This window comes from Strix uralensis, chromosome 10 (genome assembly GCF_047716275.1).
Source record: "Strix uralensis isolate ZFMK-TIS-50842 chromosome 10, bStrUra1, whole genome shotgun sequence".
In the NCBI taxonomy this organism is placed as follows: domain Eukaryota; kingdom Metazoa; phylum Chordata; class Aves; order Strigiformes; family Strigidae; genus Strix; species Strix uralensis.
This window is the reverse complement of record NC_133981.1, coordinates 4,935,208-4,952,315: the sequence shown is the minus strand read 5'-3', so window position 1 is coordinate 4,952,315 and position 17,108 is coordinate 4,935,208. Positions and strand designations below refer to the sequence as shown.

General features: G+C 35.8%; 1 protein-coding gene across 3 annotated transcripts in view; it reads left to right on the top strand.

Annotated features, from left to right (window-relative positions):
• The window catches only part of FHIT (fragile histidine triad diadenosine triphosphatase), a 622,267-nt gene that overhangs the window by 143,395 nt on the left and 461,764 nt on the right, over positions 1-17,108 (top strand). The window contains exon 3 of one of the 3 annotated variants that reach the window (XM_074878819.1): positions 10,580-10,625. The exons of the other annotated variants lie outside the window; for them this stretch is intronic. The gene's annotated coding sequence lies outside the window, so the exon portion shown is untranslated. The remainder of the gene's footprint in view (positions 1-10,579; positions 10,626-17,108) is intronic. 3 annotated transcript variants of the gene reach the window in all.

Genomic DNA, 17,108 nt, shown 5'->3' with positions numbered 1-17,108 from the left:
GGGATGAGGAAAAGATGGGTGAGTGTGTTTGAAGTAGTCCTGTCTTGCTCAAAGGATTCTCTGAAGTGGTCCTCAGAATATATAAATCAGCAAATTAATGCAAAGTGAGATTTATCTCTTAAGATATTCCACTGGAATTTTTTTTCTTTTTCAGTAGGCTTTTAGGATACTCTGGCTGCTACAGAGAGCAGCTTAGATTTTTGTCTGGAATTTTTAAAGAAAATAAATTGTCTCTGCAAGAATTTGGTGGTCTCTGGACACTGAACACCCCATTTTCAACATCCGTTTCAATAGCAAGAAATGAATGACACTTCATCAGTATTGCGTGAAGACATCTTCTCTAGTAGAGGGGAAGTCTCTTGTGATATTCACATCTTTACTATCAGTTTTGTTTGCATATATGGCAAATGGCAGTAAGAGATAGGAAAGTGGAATGGAGCTGACCCACAGCTTCTTGAGGGGTTCTGTGAAAGCACCTTTTCCAGTCTTATGTAAATAAATATATTTGAGGTGAAAGCTGGTCTAATGATTGTACTTAGATCTTAAGGCTTTCCAATCATAGTCCAAAAACATGACAACAAGCTTTAACTGTGAAAGTTTTGTTTCATTCTTTGACTCCCCCCATCCCCCTCACTTGTTTCCTTTCAAGTTGAAAATATCCCTGCTTGCAGTCTTCTTATTCTTCCTACAGCTTTGCAGCTTCCAGAGTCTTCTGTACTGACTTTGTTTTATCCGGTTCTTAATTTCTTCAACACATTTATCTTTCTGTTCAAAAGGAATCATAGATCATAACTACAGGCCCTATGTTAAATGATGACTGATGTTCTGGTACTTCTGGTCCCTGCTGTACACAAATATTCAGCAAAGAACCCATGAAATATTATCTTTCTAATTTACAAGAAAGTCTCAGAACCTTTATACCTTGCATTTCTTTTCCCATTTAAATTTTGGTACTGGAGCAATTGCATTGTTTTTTGATGAAGTTCAATTTGGAGCCTCAGAAATTTTCTTTTCATGTCAAGTGGATCTGATTTTCAAGATGTTTAATTTTTTTGCCTCTTGATATAATAGATAATCCAAATAACATGCAATACTGGGAGAACATTTTTAGCCTTCTGCAAATAGCATTTCCTTGTGCAAAATCTGCAAAACAAATTGTTTTGCTTGTACATTTTGTCTTGTGTAATATGTAGTTAAACTAAAGTTTAAGGGTCACTTGTTCTTCCCATCTGCAGCCTATTTTGTAGTTTAGATATAGTATCTAGTTTTGGGCTAATTCTCAGTACATATAGAGCTTTACCCATGAGACATATCCTTGTCTGATTCTGAAGTTCAGTTTATTTTTTCTCTGTGGAAATGAAGCAAAATGGAATATTTACTTGTTTATATTTCTAGTTAATTTTTTTCATCTTTCTATAATTTGTGCTGTAGCGTCCTTTAATCATTCTTGTAGGGTATCCTGGCTTTGCCACAGAAGAAAACCTGTCAGATTGGTCTAATACAAATAACTTGATTCTATTTCAGTCTTATCCCCAAAATGTTTAATGTTAATGGGCTATATCATTCTACATTACATGTAGTTGGGAGAGTTGGAGTATGTTCCAAATCTTAAAGATACAATTATCAGCTTTGGCTGAGCAGCAGTTTAGTCTTAGATTTGGGTTATAGGTAAAGCATTTGTTGCTGTCACTAAGCGCAATAAAGCTGCTTGGGACCAAGGCAAACACGTGTGTTCCAGCCTCTTTTTCTTTGGGGTGAACAGAAATCTGGCCCTTGAGCTCTGAGAATGGATTTCAATTCTGATTTTTTTATTTTGCTATTGTTAATTTTTTAGGTGATATTCACATCTTTTGGTATCAGTTTGTTTTAACAGTGAATGTCTAATGCCTCCACTGCTTTGGTTTTTTCTCCTTCCTCTTGATATGATGAAAAGGAAACATTCCAACATCTTTACTGCTTGCCCCATGTCAGGCAACTTTCTTGCAAATTAAAATCGGTTTTCCTTTGTTGCATCTTCTCAGGGGATATTTGGGTTTGCCATGGCAAGGGAATACATGTTTAATAATACTGTTTCCAGAGTTATTCATTGATGATGGAGGGCATGCAAATGAATAGCTACACAACCCAGCGTTGCTCTAGTTTTCTATTAGGAATAAGGAAGGTAAAAGAAATCAATTTCTGATCAATGGAAAAGGATCAAATTGGTAGAAAAAGACGTTTTGAACAAAATACTCGAGATCATTGCGAGTGTGGGAAAGTAAACCAGATAGAAACTATAAAAATGGAGCTGAGTGTCCTTTTTGTTTGAGCTCTTTTTGTTGCTCCTCATGACAAATATTTATCCCTTTCTATGCCTTGGTATGTTAAGGGGCTAACAGTAAGTCAGCCAACTTTGCTTATACCTTTTTAGGAAAGATTTCTTTTTTCTTTTGAAAATCAGTTTTTCTAGAGGTGTTTGAAAATCTGTGAAAGGCGGACTCATTAAAAGGAAAATGTCTTAAGTTCATATCTAATCCTGTAGTTCATGGCCATCTCAAATCATGAATGTTCCCTTGAGATTACAAACTTTGAAATCTGCTATGGATAGTCTGCCTGATGTTGTTACGTTTTGGTACAATGGTAGGTATAATCATGTCTGTACATCTTAATTTTAGTTTTTTAAAACTGTGTTTCTAATGAAATAACATTAGTTGTAAAAAATACTTTTAAAATAACAGATGCTTAATTTTGTTTCCTATTCCATTTTTTTAAATTTGGAAACTGAAATAATTGTCATTGACTTGAATTTAAGGGGAAGTTATGTGGGACAGCTGAACTGTTCTAACAACTCCCTACCAGTGGCCGGGGATCTGTTACTCTGCTCTCCCCACCCTGGCATGCATTGAACCCATCCCTTAACTAACTCAATTTATAACATAATGCAAAGTGTGTATTATGATGGGTATGAGTGTGATTTCCGAAGGGCATGCTGGGTCCAGAGCTGAGCAGAGGGAGTGTGTCTGGAAGGAAAAGGGACATGGAAGAGGAATTCCAGGGGCAGAGAAGGATTCAGCTTTTAGAGACAAACTCTGAGCTTGGGCAGCCATCCTTTGTAACTTCACTCTTCAGACGTTCACGTGGCAATGGAGTGCAGCCATGTTTGTGCTAAAAGTACTGAAAGACAAAGGACTACTTATATTAAATGCTAATTTCTATTGGTTTTAAAATATGGAAATTCTGTTGCTCAATTTTTCAAAAAGCTGATGTGATTTTATGTAAGTTGTGGGTCAATTTCATTTGACATTGTCCCTTTAAGAAGAAACCTCTTATTTTCTCACTAAAATTAATTATTGTTTCCTGCTGTTTAAGCTCTTACTGAGCAGATTAAATCATGTAATTTGATTTTTTTTTTTAATCTTTTTTTGCAATGAGGGCAATCTAAGTGAATGGATAGTTTGAAGGGAAAAGGCTTGCTAGACTCCTCTATCAACATTATCTTGTATTCATTTCATACTTCTCTCAATATCACAATGAAACTACTTCATTGTGTAATTTCCATGCATCTCCTTTAGCCTTTTTTTTTTTTTTTCCTCCCCAATTCTAATACCTGCTTGCTGTTGTATTACAAAAGAGTCAAGGAACCAGTGTATTTGCATGAAGGACATTTTAAATTCTAATGTCAAGGGTCATTAGTCATTTCTGTTGTTATACCTATAAAGCTCAATTTCTGCATACAGGAAAGACTGTGGGGTAGGAACCCATTTTGGAAATAACTCTTTCAGATTAGCCTTTCACTTTCTGTGACTTGCCAAATGCAAATTGAAAAGAATACCAAGTCAAAATAGTTCACATATATTTGAATTTTCTGCATCTGTTATCCATGGCATTTGTTTTGAGAACTCGTGTTGTCATAAACATTTCCCACAATTTACATTCCTTCTATTTTTACAGTTCTTCCTTCAAACTTTTTTTTAGTTTTCTGGTTGCACATTTTTCCTGAAAAATTAAAAGTTCTTTTTTTTGGTTAAATTGTAAACCAGATGTACATATCTCTGCTTATTTGAATTAGTTCTCAGGGTTTTTTTTTCTGAAGGCAGAAATGTATTTGTTCTCAAATGAAATCAGACATTTAGTTAATCATTAAAAGGAGTTGCATGTGTGAAAACTTAGTTTACTGTCATTACTGTACTATTAGTAATAACAACAAAGCTGCAGAGGTCAGTTTGTCAATGGCATGAGTGGTTATAGATTCTGAGGTTTTTCGTAACATTAAAGCTAATTAAGCACAACTTTGCTCTTCTTAAGAAAGGTGCAGGGTGATCTTAAACACATTCATTGTGGGCTGGAACCAAGAGCTGTGGATTCCTCCTACCTGCTGCTGGTAAAGGTTAATGTGACTTATTGTTCAGACATCTGCCTGGTTAACTGTTGGTGGCTGTGGCTCATAAGTGAATGGATTGCAATTTCCATGTTAGCTCAATAATGCTGATACAATGTGATGTTTTGAGTGAGGAGCAGAGTTTGGTCATCACCTTGCAGCATTACTTCTGTCATGGATTGAACCTTGCTATTTGTCTCTGTGGTGGAACTCAGGGTGGACACGTACTGAGGCTGTCTGCAGAGCCATTGATTCCTCTCCAAGTAGAGAAGTTGATACCTTGCAGTTTGCCTATATGCAGGGCCAAAAAAAGAGAAAAACTCATTTTTAAATAAAAGCTTATGTATGTTAGATAAACGTGTCTCAAAGAATAAATGTTTGTATTTTTGTTTTTCATATAACTTTAAAAATAAAAATCCAACAAGAATAAAAACCAGGATGTTGGAAGTCTTCAGCCTAGCTTAGTAAGCAGGAAATGTAATAAGTGCTTATGAGTTAAATATCTGCTATAGTATAAGCTATCAAATGGAAAGTAATGTATTGAGCATTAATTGACCCTAATTGCTTGTGAAAAATCCCGATACACTCTTTTCCAGCTATATTAACAATTGAGTGCCAACTACAAGTTTACTAAACATAAAAGACAGAAGAAAAGTGATTTTATAGGTAAGCAATGACATTTTATTTTAATAATTTAAAGGAAAAAAAAAAGAAATATATATAATACTCCCCAGTGCTTCACTGTGGAGTGGATTAGCATCTTTGTGTAGCAGACAATCATTAATTTGTGTTGTAGATTACAATACTAGGCATTTTTCTTTATCTACAGATAATATTACTGTTTTGCTTATTGGATACGTAAATACATCACAAAGGACTTGATACACTTAGCTACCGTTTTGTATTCCATTGTAAATAAAGGCATGTTATGCCTAATGTACTTTGCGTTATGAAGAATAAGAAATAATATAGAACTATAAATAAAAACATACACTTTTTGTGAAAGGTAAAAAGTGCAAATTATTTGCAAATTATATAAAGTTATTTTGTTTAAAATTGGTTAAAGTTACACAAAGATAATACGAATGCATAGCTGTGGTTTGTGGAATGTATATTTAAGAATCCAGTATCAGACCTCAACATTTTAATTACTAATTTGGGGCGAATAAGTGAGAAGAGGATACTATTAATATGAGTGTGGTATAAATAAATTGGGAGTTCATTGCATTTGCTTACTCTTTAATGGAAGAAGCCAGTATCCTGTAGAAATAGTAAAGCTTTACTTCAATCTGTGGACCAGTATGCAGATACTGCAACTTGGTTATTCCAGTTTGCCAAAAACTATGGAAAGCTGCTTTCCCCTTTCGTGTAATTCTACTGCATGGAAAATTTCTCACTTTCAGAGTTACAAAGAATTAAATTAACAATTCCCATGCCCTTACAACAATTTATTTTTTAAATATCCATCTATAGAGTTTCCTCTTGGAGAATTTCTTAGTATCCTTAAAAATGGCTGCTCTCAGATCCTGTTCTGTGGAAGGATTGTTGGTATGAACTCCTTTGGAACAGTAGAGCCCAGCATGATGATAATAAACCTGTTTAAATGTTCAGTATGTTAACTGATAATAACTTATTCTAATATCACACTGTTTTACTTTATTAAGAGAGGGCCTAAATGCATTGTGAAGGTTGGGGCTTTTGCTTGGAAGGATCAAAGAACTTGCTGTTCTCTTCAAATGTTGAACAAGAATAAACCCGCTAGATCATGCTAATACTTGACATTTTTCTTCCTGAGCTAGAGGACTCTTATCGGAAAACACATCTGCCTTCATACAGTCTGAAGCATAGGAAGACTCTCTTCATATTGATTACGTTTTTTTTTTTTTTCCTTGTTACTGATTGCAGAATTTGTTTCTTGAGGAAGAGAAAATCATAAACTTTCCCCTTGATTTACTGCCTGAACATCTAGACTTCTCAGAATTTCCTCTTCCAGAGGATTCTTCAGAGCACTTTTGGAAATCCATAGCTAATCACTTTGGTAGTGTTCTTGCAGTAAATGTGATGTAAATAATGGCACAGTGTAGAAGCTTTATTGACTACAAACAACAACAAAACAAAAAAAGAGGAAAATTCAACATTATACTCACTTTGCAAATACAACTCTTTTCTTACTTGTTTCAATGGCCTTTGGTTGATTTATTTTGAAATCAGTGAACTTTGGATCAAAGGAAAAATTATTTCCCTTCCATCTCTTCTTTCCTCCTGTCTAAAAAGTGTTTCTTTCCCCATCATTGATGATCTTTATGTGGTTTTATATACATCCTACTCTATTTGATCAAAGTCCAGAGCATCTCATAGTGCTGCCTAGGGAAATTTTATCAGCTTCGGGATAATATTAAGAGGAGGAATCAAGCAATTAATTTCTTTCAAGGTAAGATCAGCATATCTGACTAGATATTATATTACTATACGTAGTAAAATTTCAAAGTTAATTTAGACTATGTGAAGTAAAGTCATCCTTTTTTCAAATGCATGAGAAGAGATGATTAAATTCCAGATTCCAGTGTAAATTAGCTTCTAAACATAGAGGTTTGCAGCTTGAATTGAATCAGAAAGTGTTTCAGAGGTTCAGAGTGTTAACTATTTGCTGATGGCTTTGCTCGATTCATTTCTGGAAATAATATCTCACTGGGGTTGTCCAATTCACAGTATATAATGGATTAATGGTTTGGAACTTTATAATTCTTTGGCTTTATGTTTAAACAGTTCATAAACTCCTGATATCCCTTTTTTTCCCTCTTGAATTCATTAAGAAAATACCATAAAGGAAAGCTAGCCCTTTCTTTTCTTCGTATTTTATTATTTAGAAAAATGCATGGTTATATCAATATTCTAAACCACTGTAATGTAATAATTTAGGGACTTTGAGGAAGGAAGAAAGAAGAGGTCAGTCTTTTGTTGAGCCCCTTCTGTTAAGAGCTAAAATGGACAAATTCATCAAATGCCTGATGGATAGGGTGGTACCTTTTTAAGGCTTAGAAAGTTAATATGCCTTTTCTTTGCAGCTCTTGCAAACAGTGCAATACTGTTACCGTGGGTATGGCAGCTGCTTGAATACAATACAGGGTAGCCATTGTTTTTATTCTTTGACTTATTTCATTAACTCTTTTAATACTAATCCTAAATCTAAAATGCATTCTATGAAAACTACGATTTCAATATTTTGAGCTGGACACAGCTAGGTCTGTCCATGTTCCTTGCCATCAGCTCTTGTCTTAAGATTTATAAGAGTGCAGTGGTTTCCCTCTCTATGCCCTTGCTTTTGTTAGTTCTTACTTTGTTATATTCAACATTTCTGTTTCAATTCAATTGTCTTAGATGATGTGAAATATCCTCCTTCACGAGAGCAGCGGCACATCTAGGACAGCATTCTGTCTGACAGCAGTAATTTGAGATTCTTTTTAGGGAGAGTACCTGGTCCCTATCTGTAGTCCATCCTTCTTGTCCTCCTAGCATCCACAGGATCTTTGATCTTTGCTTAGCAGATCTAGTTCTGGTCGTTTAAATAACTAAAGCAATTTCTAATATTTTAAAAATGATCTTTGCAAATTCTAACACACCTTCACTCTTTCCAGTTCTTCTTTTGGTGCTATGTCTTCCTAATGGCAGCATACAACTTTGCTAATTAGTCCTCTGTGAACTTGGTTTTATTGGTCTGTACTCTCTGTTTATTCCAGGGTGCTTTCTACTCTTTCAGATAATAAATAATGCAGTGGAGTTTAAGTATGGCCACCAAACCTAAATCTAAATGAATGCACAAACAAATATCAAATAGGAAAAAGCATCAGGAAGAAATGTTCAATTTAATTATCCCCTTTATGTACAGCAAGATAAAAACTTAAGCATAGAATGTGTAATCTGCATTCCTGTGGAAAGGTTTACTTCATTGGTAGATGATATTTACTAGCTCATGAGTATTAATACACATCTTGAAACATCTTCAACACTTCCAATTTTCATGTTCCTTTCATTACTGTTCCTTACCTCTTTCTTTAAAAAAAAAAACAAAACAAAACAACCAAACAAAAAACAAACCAACAAAAAGAACCCCAAAACCCAAGGGGAGCTGACTTTTTCCAGTATACGCCATGTTTCCGACATCAGCAAATTGGAGACAAGCCCCATGTCTGTGGAAGCAACTCTTCTTCAAATATTCAGCCATCGATGCATAAATACATTTGATTCAAGCCAAGGAGGCAGAGGGCCAACTGTGGTTTCTCAATATTCCCAGAAGCATCACCTCTTGCAAGGTAATAGTTTTTGGCTTGGTAACACCACATATGAGCTATTCAGTGGCTTCTCTGATACTCGTTTTCAATTCTGGAAATTATACTTTGGCAAAGAATTCATATTGTTAAGAAATTGAGAAGAAACCCAAGCTAGGTATGGCTTTTTTGGTTCCAAATTAATAGTAATACATTTATACAAATTCTTTGTTCAGAGATATCTGCATTTCACCAAATTTTTACTCTTTACTTAAAAGCAGTATAGCTTCTTATATTTTCTCTTTTTTTCTCCTCTTGAAATTCTAAACTGCTGGAAAGCAATGTAAATAATTGATACCTTTTATTACTCATTGTTCATTGCTCTTGCATAAAGAAAAAAATTATCTTTTATAGTTTGCTCTCCTGTGTACTAAACTGGCTTTAGGCATGCAAAAATTAGCAGCTATAGAGACTACCATTTCTGATGAGGTTTCTCATTTTCTGACTAGCTTGATGGACCTGCATTTTTAATTAACAAGTTAACAAGCACTAGTGTGATAGTAGTAGAGCTTAGGTGAAACGTAATCAGCCAAACCCATTTTAATGAGTGAAATTACTCTAGAGATTAATCTGTCTTGATGTAAAATGAGAGTGCTAGGAAAAACAATTGCTATTCCACTTCCCTTGGAAGATACAGCTGTTTTTCTTCCAAACTGTTTTAGAAGCAGTTAGAATTTAGATGTTACAAGCTTCTACGCTGGGAACTAGTCAATATTTGAGGTTTATATCCAGCACAGAGTTGATGTCAGATGAAGTATAAAATAGGACATTGCAATTCTTCTCAAATGTATTAATTAATACTAGTTCTGGTTCCAGATAGGTTCATCTAAAAAGAACAAGGAATTAATTTTACACGCCAGCTTGAGACATTCCCACTGGCATATACTAGAACCCGTTCAATGAAGGTTTTGCAGACTGCTGTCACAGTATTTTTAATACAGTTTAACTTTGTTTTTGCACAAAGATACCCTAATGCTACTAGGCATTGTGTTTTCATGTAAATAATAGGATAAACATGAAGCTGTGTAGTCTTGGAAGTAGGATAAGGAACAGGATATCATATTGAAATTCTGCCTCCAGCTTTGTCACTCTTAAGACTTTTGCCATGTTACTTATCCTTTTGTGCTTTGTTCAGTAAAAAAAGGAATAATGACGCCAGCTTAATATTGTAATGTGTTTTCAAGATGAGAAAAACTTATACTGGGGTGGCATTGCTTTTCTAAATGTGTTACTGGTAAACTTCAGTTCTGAAAACAACTTTGATCTTTTTGGAGGGAACATTCTCAAATCTATATCCTGCATGCAAGACTTGGGGAATGAACATGCTTTGGGAGATTTAATGAGAGCCCTATTAAAAAACTGCTGCTATCACAAGAGCAGAGGGTGATCTCTCACCACATCACAGTGAATTAGCGACTGCTCCATTTTTTTGGTAATGCTCTTTAATTTTTAGTGATAGGTTAAAGATTTTGAGATGCTAATCTTTATGTGGAGTTATTCAAGTTGGAAAATCTTAGATTAATTAATCATGCAGTTTGTTTAATGAGAAAATAAAGGAATTTGAAATGTAGCTGAAAGTACCTGTTGGTGGTCACTCCCTAACTTGCTTTTGTCTCTGCCATTCTATTTCCTTCTTAAACAGTGATATAAGCTTTTAAGCTTATAAGCAGTGATTTTGCTTTTAATGCCAAGTGGTAAATTCTGGAAATGGGAGTGTCCTCTCATTTTACGGATATGTTTATAGTTTAGAGAAATGTTTTGCCTGTGAAGTGAAGAGAATGGGTGGATGAAACTTATCCACAACTATTAGTTCCAATTTAACAGCAATATCTGAAACTATAACTATGGTTAGATACCATGAAGAAAATATTGAAATGCTTCTTTGGTGCGTTTCTAGATCCTGATATAGATCAGAGTGTGACAGCTGAGGACTCTGATTTGAGGTAAGGTAGCAAAATTCTGTGTGCATTTGAGGTCTTTGAGTGATTCGAGTACTTTCTTTAGTGACTTGTCTTTTCACCTGTACACATTGTTTATATAATATACTTCCAGAGGAGAGTGAAATAGAAGCATAAAATATAAAAGCATTTAAAGTGTCACTTAGTAAGGTGAATGCACCTCAAGAAGTAACATATTTCTGTGAAATGTTATCCCAGACATTAACAGAAAACAGAAAAAAAGAAGACGTAGCCACTCTAAAATGACATCTTTGGTTGCAGCAGGAAGTGAGTTTGACACAGTAATTTAGTGATTCCTGAAGTGGTAGAAAAGGAATCCAAGTAAGTGTGTTGATGTAGTGATTTAAAAAAAAATTTTTTTAAGACAGCAGAATTCATGCGGTGCTATTTTGTAGAGGGTATCCTTTGAGTAACCTTTCCTGTTTTATACTTTATCTACCAGTTTCAGTATTGTAACTTGTTTTTCAAACAAGGCGTTCCCAAATGCCGGGTATATGGGGCCATGGATATCTCCAGAGATGTCCCTCCTAATTTGTACTGTTCTTTCTTGTTGTGAAAATGAAACTGTGGCAAACTACCAAGCTTCTGCAAGCTTGAGTGTTTCACAGTATTTGTATTTGTGTTCAATGCCCACAGGCAAACTTTATTAGAATCAATGAAAAGAATAGGAAGTAGGAACTCAGGAATGAGTTGTTTTGCAGTACAGTTAGGTCTTGGTTTTCCTCACTTTATGACTTTGTGGAATAATTAAGTAAACCCCAAATATTCAACTATGATGCATTGGAAATACACGGAAAGGAGAATGAACAGACTTAATATAGCATAAGCACAATGTTATCCTCATCACACAATGAACTTTTTTTTAATGTCCTATAATTTAACAGTTCATTCTTGTCATGGGAACACAATGCTGTTATCAACGCAGCAGTCCCTAGCCTTCTTTCCAGAACATCTCAAGTTCATTACTCTGTGTTAAGATATTTAGAAGCTAAATTGAGCAATGCCATTTCATTAAGAAATATAATGATTGCAAAGAGGGCAAATGGTTGTATCCTGAATCTTGTTTATCAGTTAATTCTGTATTATAGTATCGCAGCAATTGCATATGCAAAGTGGAATACTAATTACATTCTGCATTTCTGTATAACAGTGTAGTAGTTATATCAATGCTATTTAGCTGCATAATGCACACAGCCCAAACTAGGGTACAGCAATAAAAATAATCTGTTTAATTTGCTATTAATGAATCTACAAAATGGAATGATATTAGTATTTTCAGAACAAGTGGTTAATTACAAACATCATTTGCATATTACCCTATGTTGCAGCTGTATTTATTTGTTGACATTGGTTATAATTCTTTTGTGGAGAATTTCTCATAGTGGGACATGCCAGGAGGCTAGTGTCAAACTGCTAGATTTTGGCCCAGGTATCTTCCTTCTTCAGGATCCTGCAGTAAGCCGATGGTGAAGGCGTTCTGGGTTTCTGAGTGATTTTGTTTTGTTGAGTTTTTTGAATGGGTAAGTAGAGGGAAGAAGGTGGAAGAGACACAATGGGAGGTTGCTTTTCCCATGCACTAGAAGCATTGTTTAATCCACTTCCTAGCTATAAAACAGATTAGGTCTGAAAACGGTCACTTACTAAAGATCATTTCTCTTGCGTCTCTTAAAAAGAATGTTGCTGTCATAAAGGCACGGTGTTTCTGACAGTGCAGCAATTCAGCAGTTCACTCATGTAGGCTGGTTTTTACGCCTGCTTTTGTGGGAGGAGCAAAATGAAAGTGGGCCCTGAAAACCCAGTGTGTCAGCAAACATAGCATAAGGCTTAATTATCCAGTCACTGTGTGTTTATTAGGAAAAGCAGCTAGGTGGTAGTTAAATATACCTGAAAGACTAGTGGCAGAAAGTTCCCTCCCCCAGTTCAATCATTGTCTTAATACATAATAAACCATGATAGAGAGGAGAGAATTATTCATTTATGGCCAAGGCTTTGTTCTGCAAAGGTAGCTGGAATCAGATAATCAATATAATTGTTATTGCCAGATGTTATCTTGTTAGGGAAAAGTACCACTGATTAGGTCTCCTTTGTGGACAAAGCAAAATTTATTGCGAACTACAGGATAAAATATTAAAGTTTTAAGGCTGAAGTTCAGATCTGTTGACTGTCTCTTGCAAATAAGTAGTAAATCATCTCTTCGAATGTGTTTTTGTCTGCCTTTGAGCAGACATTGTTTTCACTGTAACCTCAAAATTCCCGTTGTTGTCTTGTTTTTATTAACCTTGCTGGCATTCCCTGTTGATCATCATCTTCCGTTAACTCCAGTAAGGCTGAGAGCACAACAAGCAAATTTCCTTTTCATCTCTTACCTTTAAGTGGTTCAGTATCTTACGATTTTAAAACTACATTGTGTTGACAATAAGCTGCTAACCCAAATGACAGTTTGCATAGAAGAACCTGAGCACCTAAATTATCTAGCTGCTTGCACGTCTATCTCTTCATTGATAACTGAATACTAGATGCCTGAAGTTAAACAGTGTGTATCTGGGCTATCTGCATTGCTCTCACTCCTGCTGTCTCTGGATTGAACAGTGGCAGCCTGTTAAACTTTCAGTCTCCACCTGTCCTGGCCTTAAATAGGTATCATTTGATTCTTGTGTTATGGCTGCTCCTAGGGATACAGGAATTTTGGTATAAACCATGATTTCTTAGCAGGTCTGATGAGGTTTTGCTCACTGGCGTTCTCTTTTGATAGCTAGAAAAACCACCATAACCTGTTAGTGGAAATTTTAGGTAACAAGTCAGTGTGCATCAGCTTCAACTCAAGGGACAAGTCCAGCTTACCTTGGGTACTATTCCCTATGCTTTAACTATTTTAAAATGCCATCACTTCTTTACTGATCTAAACTGATCTTTGTTTTGTACAAAGCTATGTTTTTGACTGGAGATTTCATTGATAATCAAACAATTATCTGAAATGTTATGCCTTAAGCTGCTTCAAGTTCTTAGTTGCATGCTTGCATTCATGTTTTGCTTAGAGTCATAATATGTGTACTGTCTGTGTCCATAATGCCTTACATCATCTCTCAAGAAGAATATGCAGCAGCACAGGTAAGGACCCACAGTCTTAATAGTCCTTCCCCCAGTGCCAGTCACTGACGTTAGCTCCCTCTCAACGGAATTAGCAAGCAAGACATTAGACTTTTGAATTCTTTGTCTGTATTCTTGCTCCTTGATCACTTACTAATCGTTTTTCTTCTTTTTTGTCATCTTAGAGAAGAGTTGCAGTAGCCTGGGGATTTCCATTTCTTCACATGAAAAGTATATATTTGATGGGGAGGTGAACAAGATCCTGAAAACTTGGCCCTGCTTTGCTCTTGAGTCTTACTGAATCTAACATGTAATTGTGCTAAAGTTGTACTTCACTTGACTCAGAATTTAGTTAACTTGACTGAAATTGCTTTGTTTTTCCATCCTGCTTTTTCTACTTTAATAAGCAGAATGAAGATTGTTGCTGTTGAAATATGTGCACTTTCTGCTAAGCCACATGAACCCACAAATCTCTCTGCTAGGATTTGAAAAGTCAGACATTAGGAGGAATCAGAGAAAGGGTACTGGCTGGTCAACAGAAAGTTTATCCAATTCAGTCTCATGGTTAGGCTTATTAGGCTTCATGTCTGCTTCTTTGGAAATAGACACGGCAATTTCTTTTTATCTGCTGTGGCTGTAGACTGATAGAGTACATGCATTAGCCAAGAAAATGGTCTGTCTTCAGTCTATGAGTTTATTCCGGATTTCTTTTAATGTTACTACATGTATCTTCACATCTTTCAGCAGAACTAGCATATCACCTTCAGTTAGCCTTTGAGTATCTTCCACTTGATCCAAATACAGATATGTGTAAATATATATACATATGTGCCTGCAAATACATGTATAAAAATAATTGTATATTGCTCTGACCATTCAAAGAAGGAACCTGATGGGGGAAATCTTAATAGGTTTACCAAGAGTAATTTTCTTTTGTTGCCTTCAGGTAGGATTTGATTGTATCGGGATTCCTTTGCCTTATTCACTCTGGCTTTTTTTCCCTGGTCTGCCTCTATTTTGTTTTAAAAATACTGGTAGTGTGAGCTTTTTGTGGTGGAAAGTTTCTCTTGAAGGAGAAGTTCCTGTCATGAGCAAGGCAGAGTAATCAACCTGTAATGGATCTGGATATTGGGGTTTATTTAAGAACAAACAAGACTGGAGCTTTTACCCTCCTTCCTTAGCACACTTGTTTCCTGCTAGCATTGTGTTCGCTTGGTCTTGGCTTCCCTTCCCAGTTGGGACATCACTGCTGCTCTGGGTTGGACAGAAAGTTGTGTCAGTTTGTGTTGCACCACTGCCTGTAGTTACTGATCTTGGGCCTTACTGACCAAGGTCCCTGGGCATCCCCTGGCATTCACATCATGCATCTGCTTGATCTCCAGGATCTGCCTTTGCCTTCAGAATCATTCCTTCAGCCAGGATCTTGAGCTTTTTTTTTCCTGGCCCACTTCTTATGAGACCTCTGCTGCTTTTTGGGCACCCTTCTTTTCAGCTTCCTCTAGTTTCCAGAACTTCAAGCTGTCTGGGTTTCCCAATCGAAACAGTGTATTTGCAAAAGCACAACAGGTCTTCAGCCTCATCATTGGTGGTTCTGTCTCAGGTGACTCTCTTAATCAGAGAATTTGGGACATGCCACTTCTATTCCAGGATTTAACAAAATTTCCAATCAGTTCATGCTAGTTGTAAGTATCAGCTTCAGCTTGACAGTTTAGAAGATCAGTTTTGGACATTCACTCTCCACAAACATATACATTCAATTACTTGCTGCCTGTTAGCATTCACAGTGTAAGCTATTTTTTTCACTTGTAGAAGTTCTGTATTTAAGCTGGTAAATCATAGCTTTCTCAAAGCAAGTTAGACTTTGCTGCTTTTTTGGGTGGTTTTTGTTTTTTTCTTGGAGTTTTTTGGTTTGGTTTTGGTGGTGGTGTGTCTTGTTTTTTTTTTTTCCTATTCCCAGAAGTGCATGGCTCCTCATGTTGCCTTATTTTCTAATTTCCAAACAGATTGTAGTGGAGGGCAAAATTTTCATCTGCACTTTTTGGTGGCTTCCATAAATGAATGATAAAATATCTACACAGTCCCGCTTTCTGAATAGGGTTTGGGGTGAGACAGGAGGTTTGTATATTTTTAGCCCAACGTTGCAGCAATGTAAGTATTAACTGCTTAGGCAGTGCTTGTACAATATTGATTTTTCACTTTGCAAAAAAGACACTAGTGTTTGTATTTAAGAAAAAGGACTTGGGAAGTACTGTCTTAAAACTATGGGACCACAGCTGACATAGAAGAAAGATTACTATAAGCTATATCTGACTACTTGGTATTCCATCTTAGCATTTCATTAACATTGTAAGGTTGTTTTGCACTTGGTTTCCTAGGGAATATGAAGCTTAATGTTGAAAGACGCCTAGTCCGGCAGTTCTGTCCTCTGGAGAGCTTAGAAACTGCTTTTTCTGAGAACTGACTTCTTTCAGGGTCCCTGTTGTTGGTCCTGGGCTAATTACTCAAACAAAACTTGCTTTTCCTTCAGCAGACATCAAAGGCAGTTTTGCCTAATTTATTTTTTGAGGATTTGGCCTGGAAATAGAGATGACCACTTGGAAAGTAAGAGCTTTTTGAGTTTCATCAAAGCTGTCCTGCATTAGGCCATCCTTAAGAAATGAGTCTTTGAAATAGAAGTTTAAAATGGACACACCAGAAATAATTAATATTAAACATTTATTAACTGAAGTATTCAAATATCGAAATAGTCTGATATTTCTACTTGGGCTGCTCAGTATATCTGTGAGATTTAACTTAGTTCCAGGGAATGGATTTGACATTATAATGTGGATGAAAGTAACCACAAAAACTAAATGTTCTGGAATTCTTTCTAATCTTTTAACTTGCTCTTAATTTTCCTAAGCGTTTTACTCTACAGGTTGAAATCTAGCATCCATAAAGTCCTCTGAAAATGCCAATACAGAATTCTACTGCTGACTTTTTAAATCTGAAAAGTATGCAGAAGTCGTGAAATACAGAAGGGTGTTAATATTCTTGTTCTAACATTCTCATTTGCTGATATTGTTGATGTTTGTGCACTCGCTCCTTACTCTCAGTTGATAATTTATCTTTGCATTAATGTGTCTTTTGCATTTCACTGTCTTTGCAATGGCCATGATTTTTGTGGTGCTGAAGCCTACTCACATTGGTAGGACTATTGTATTTCTGAAAACAAGAAATTGGATGATACAGTAGGTGATCCAGTTCTGTTACGGAGTTAAGCAGAATCATAACCCTAAATTATGTTAGAGGCAAAAGCATTTAATCCATTTTTAAAAAGCATTTTATGAAGTTCTGAACATCTGTTTTTATGAAATTTAGTTCAGATCATATGATATCATA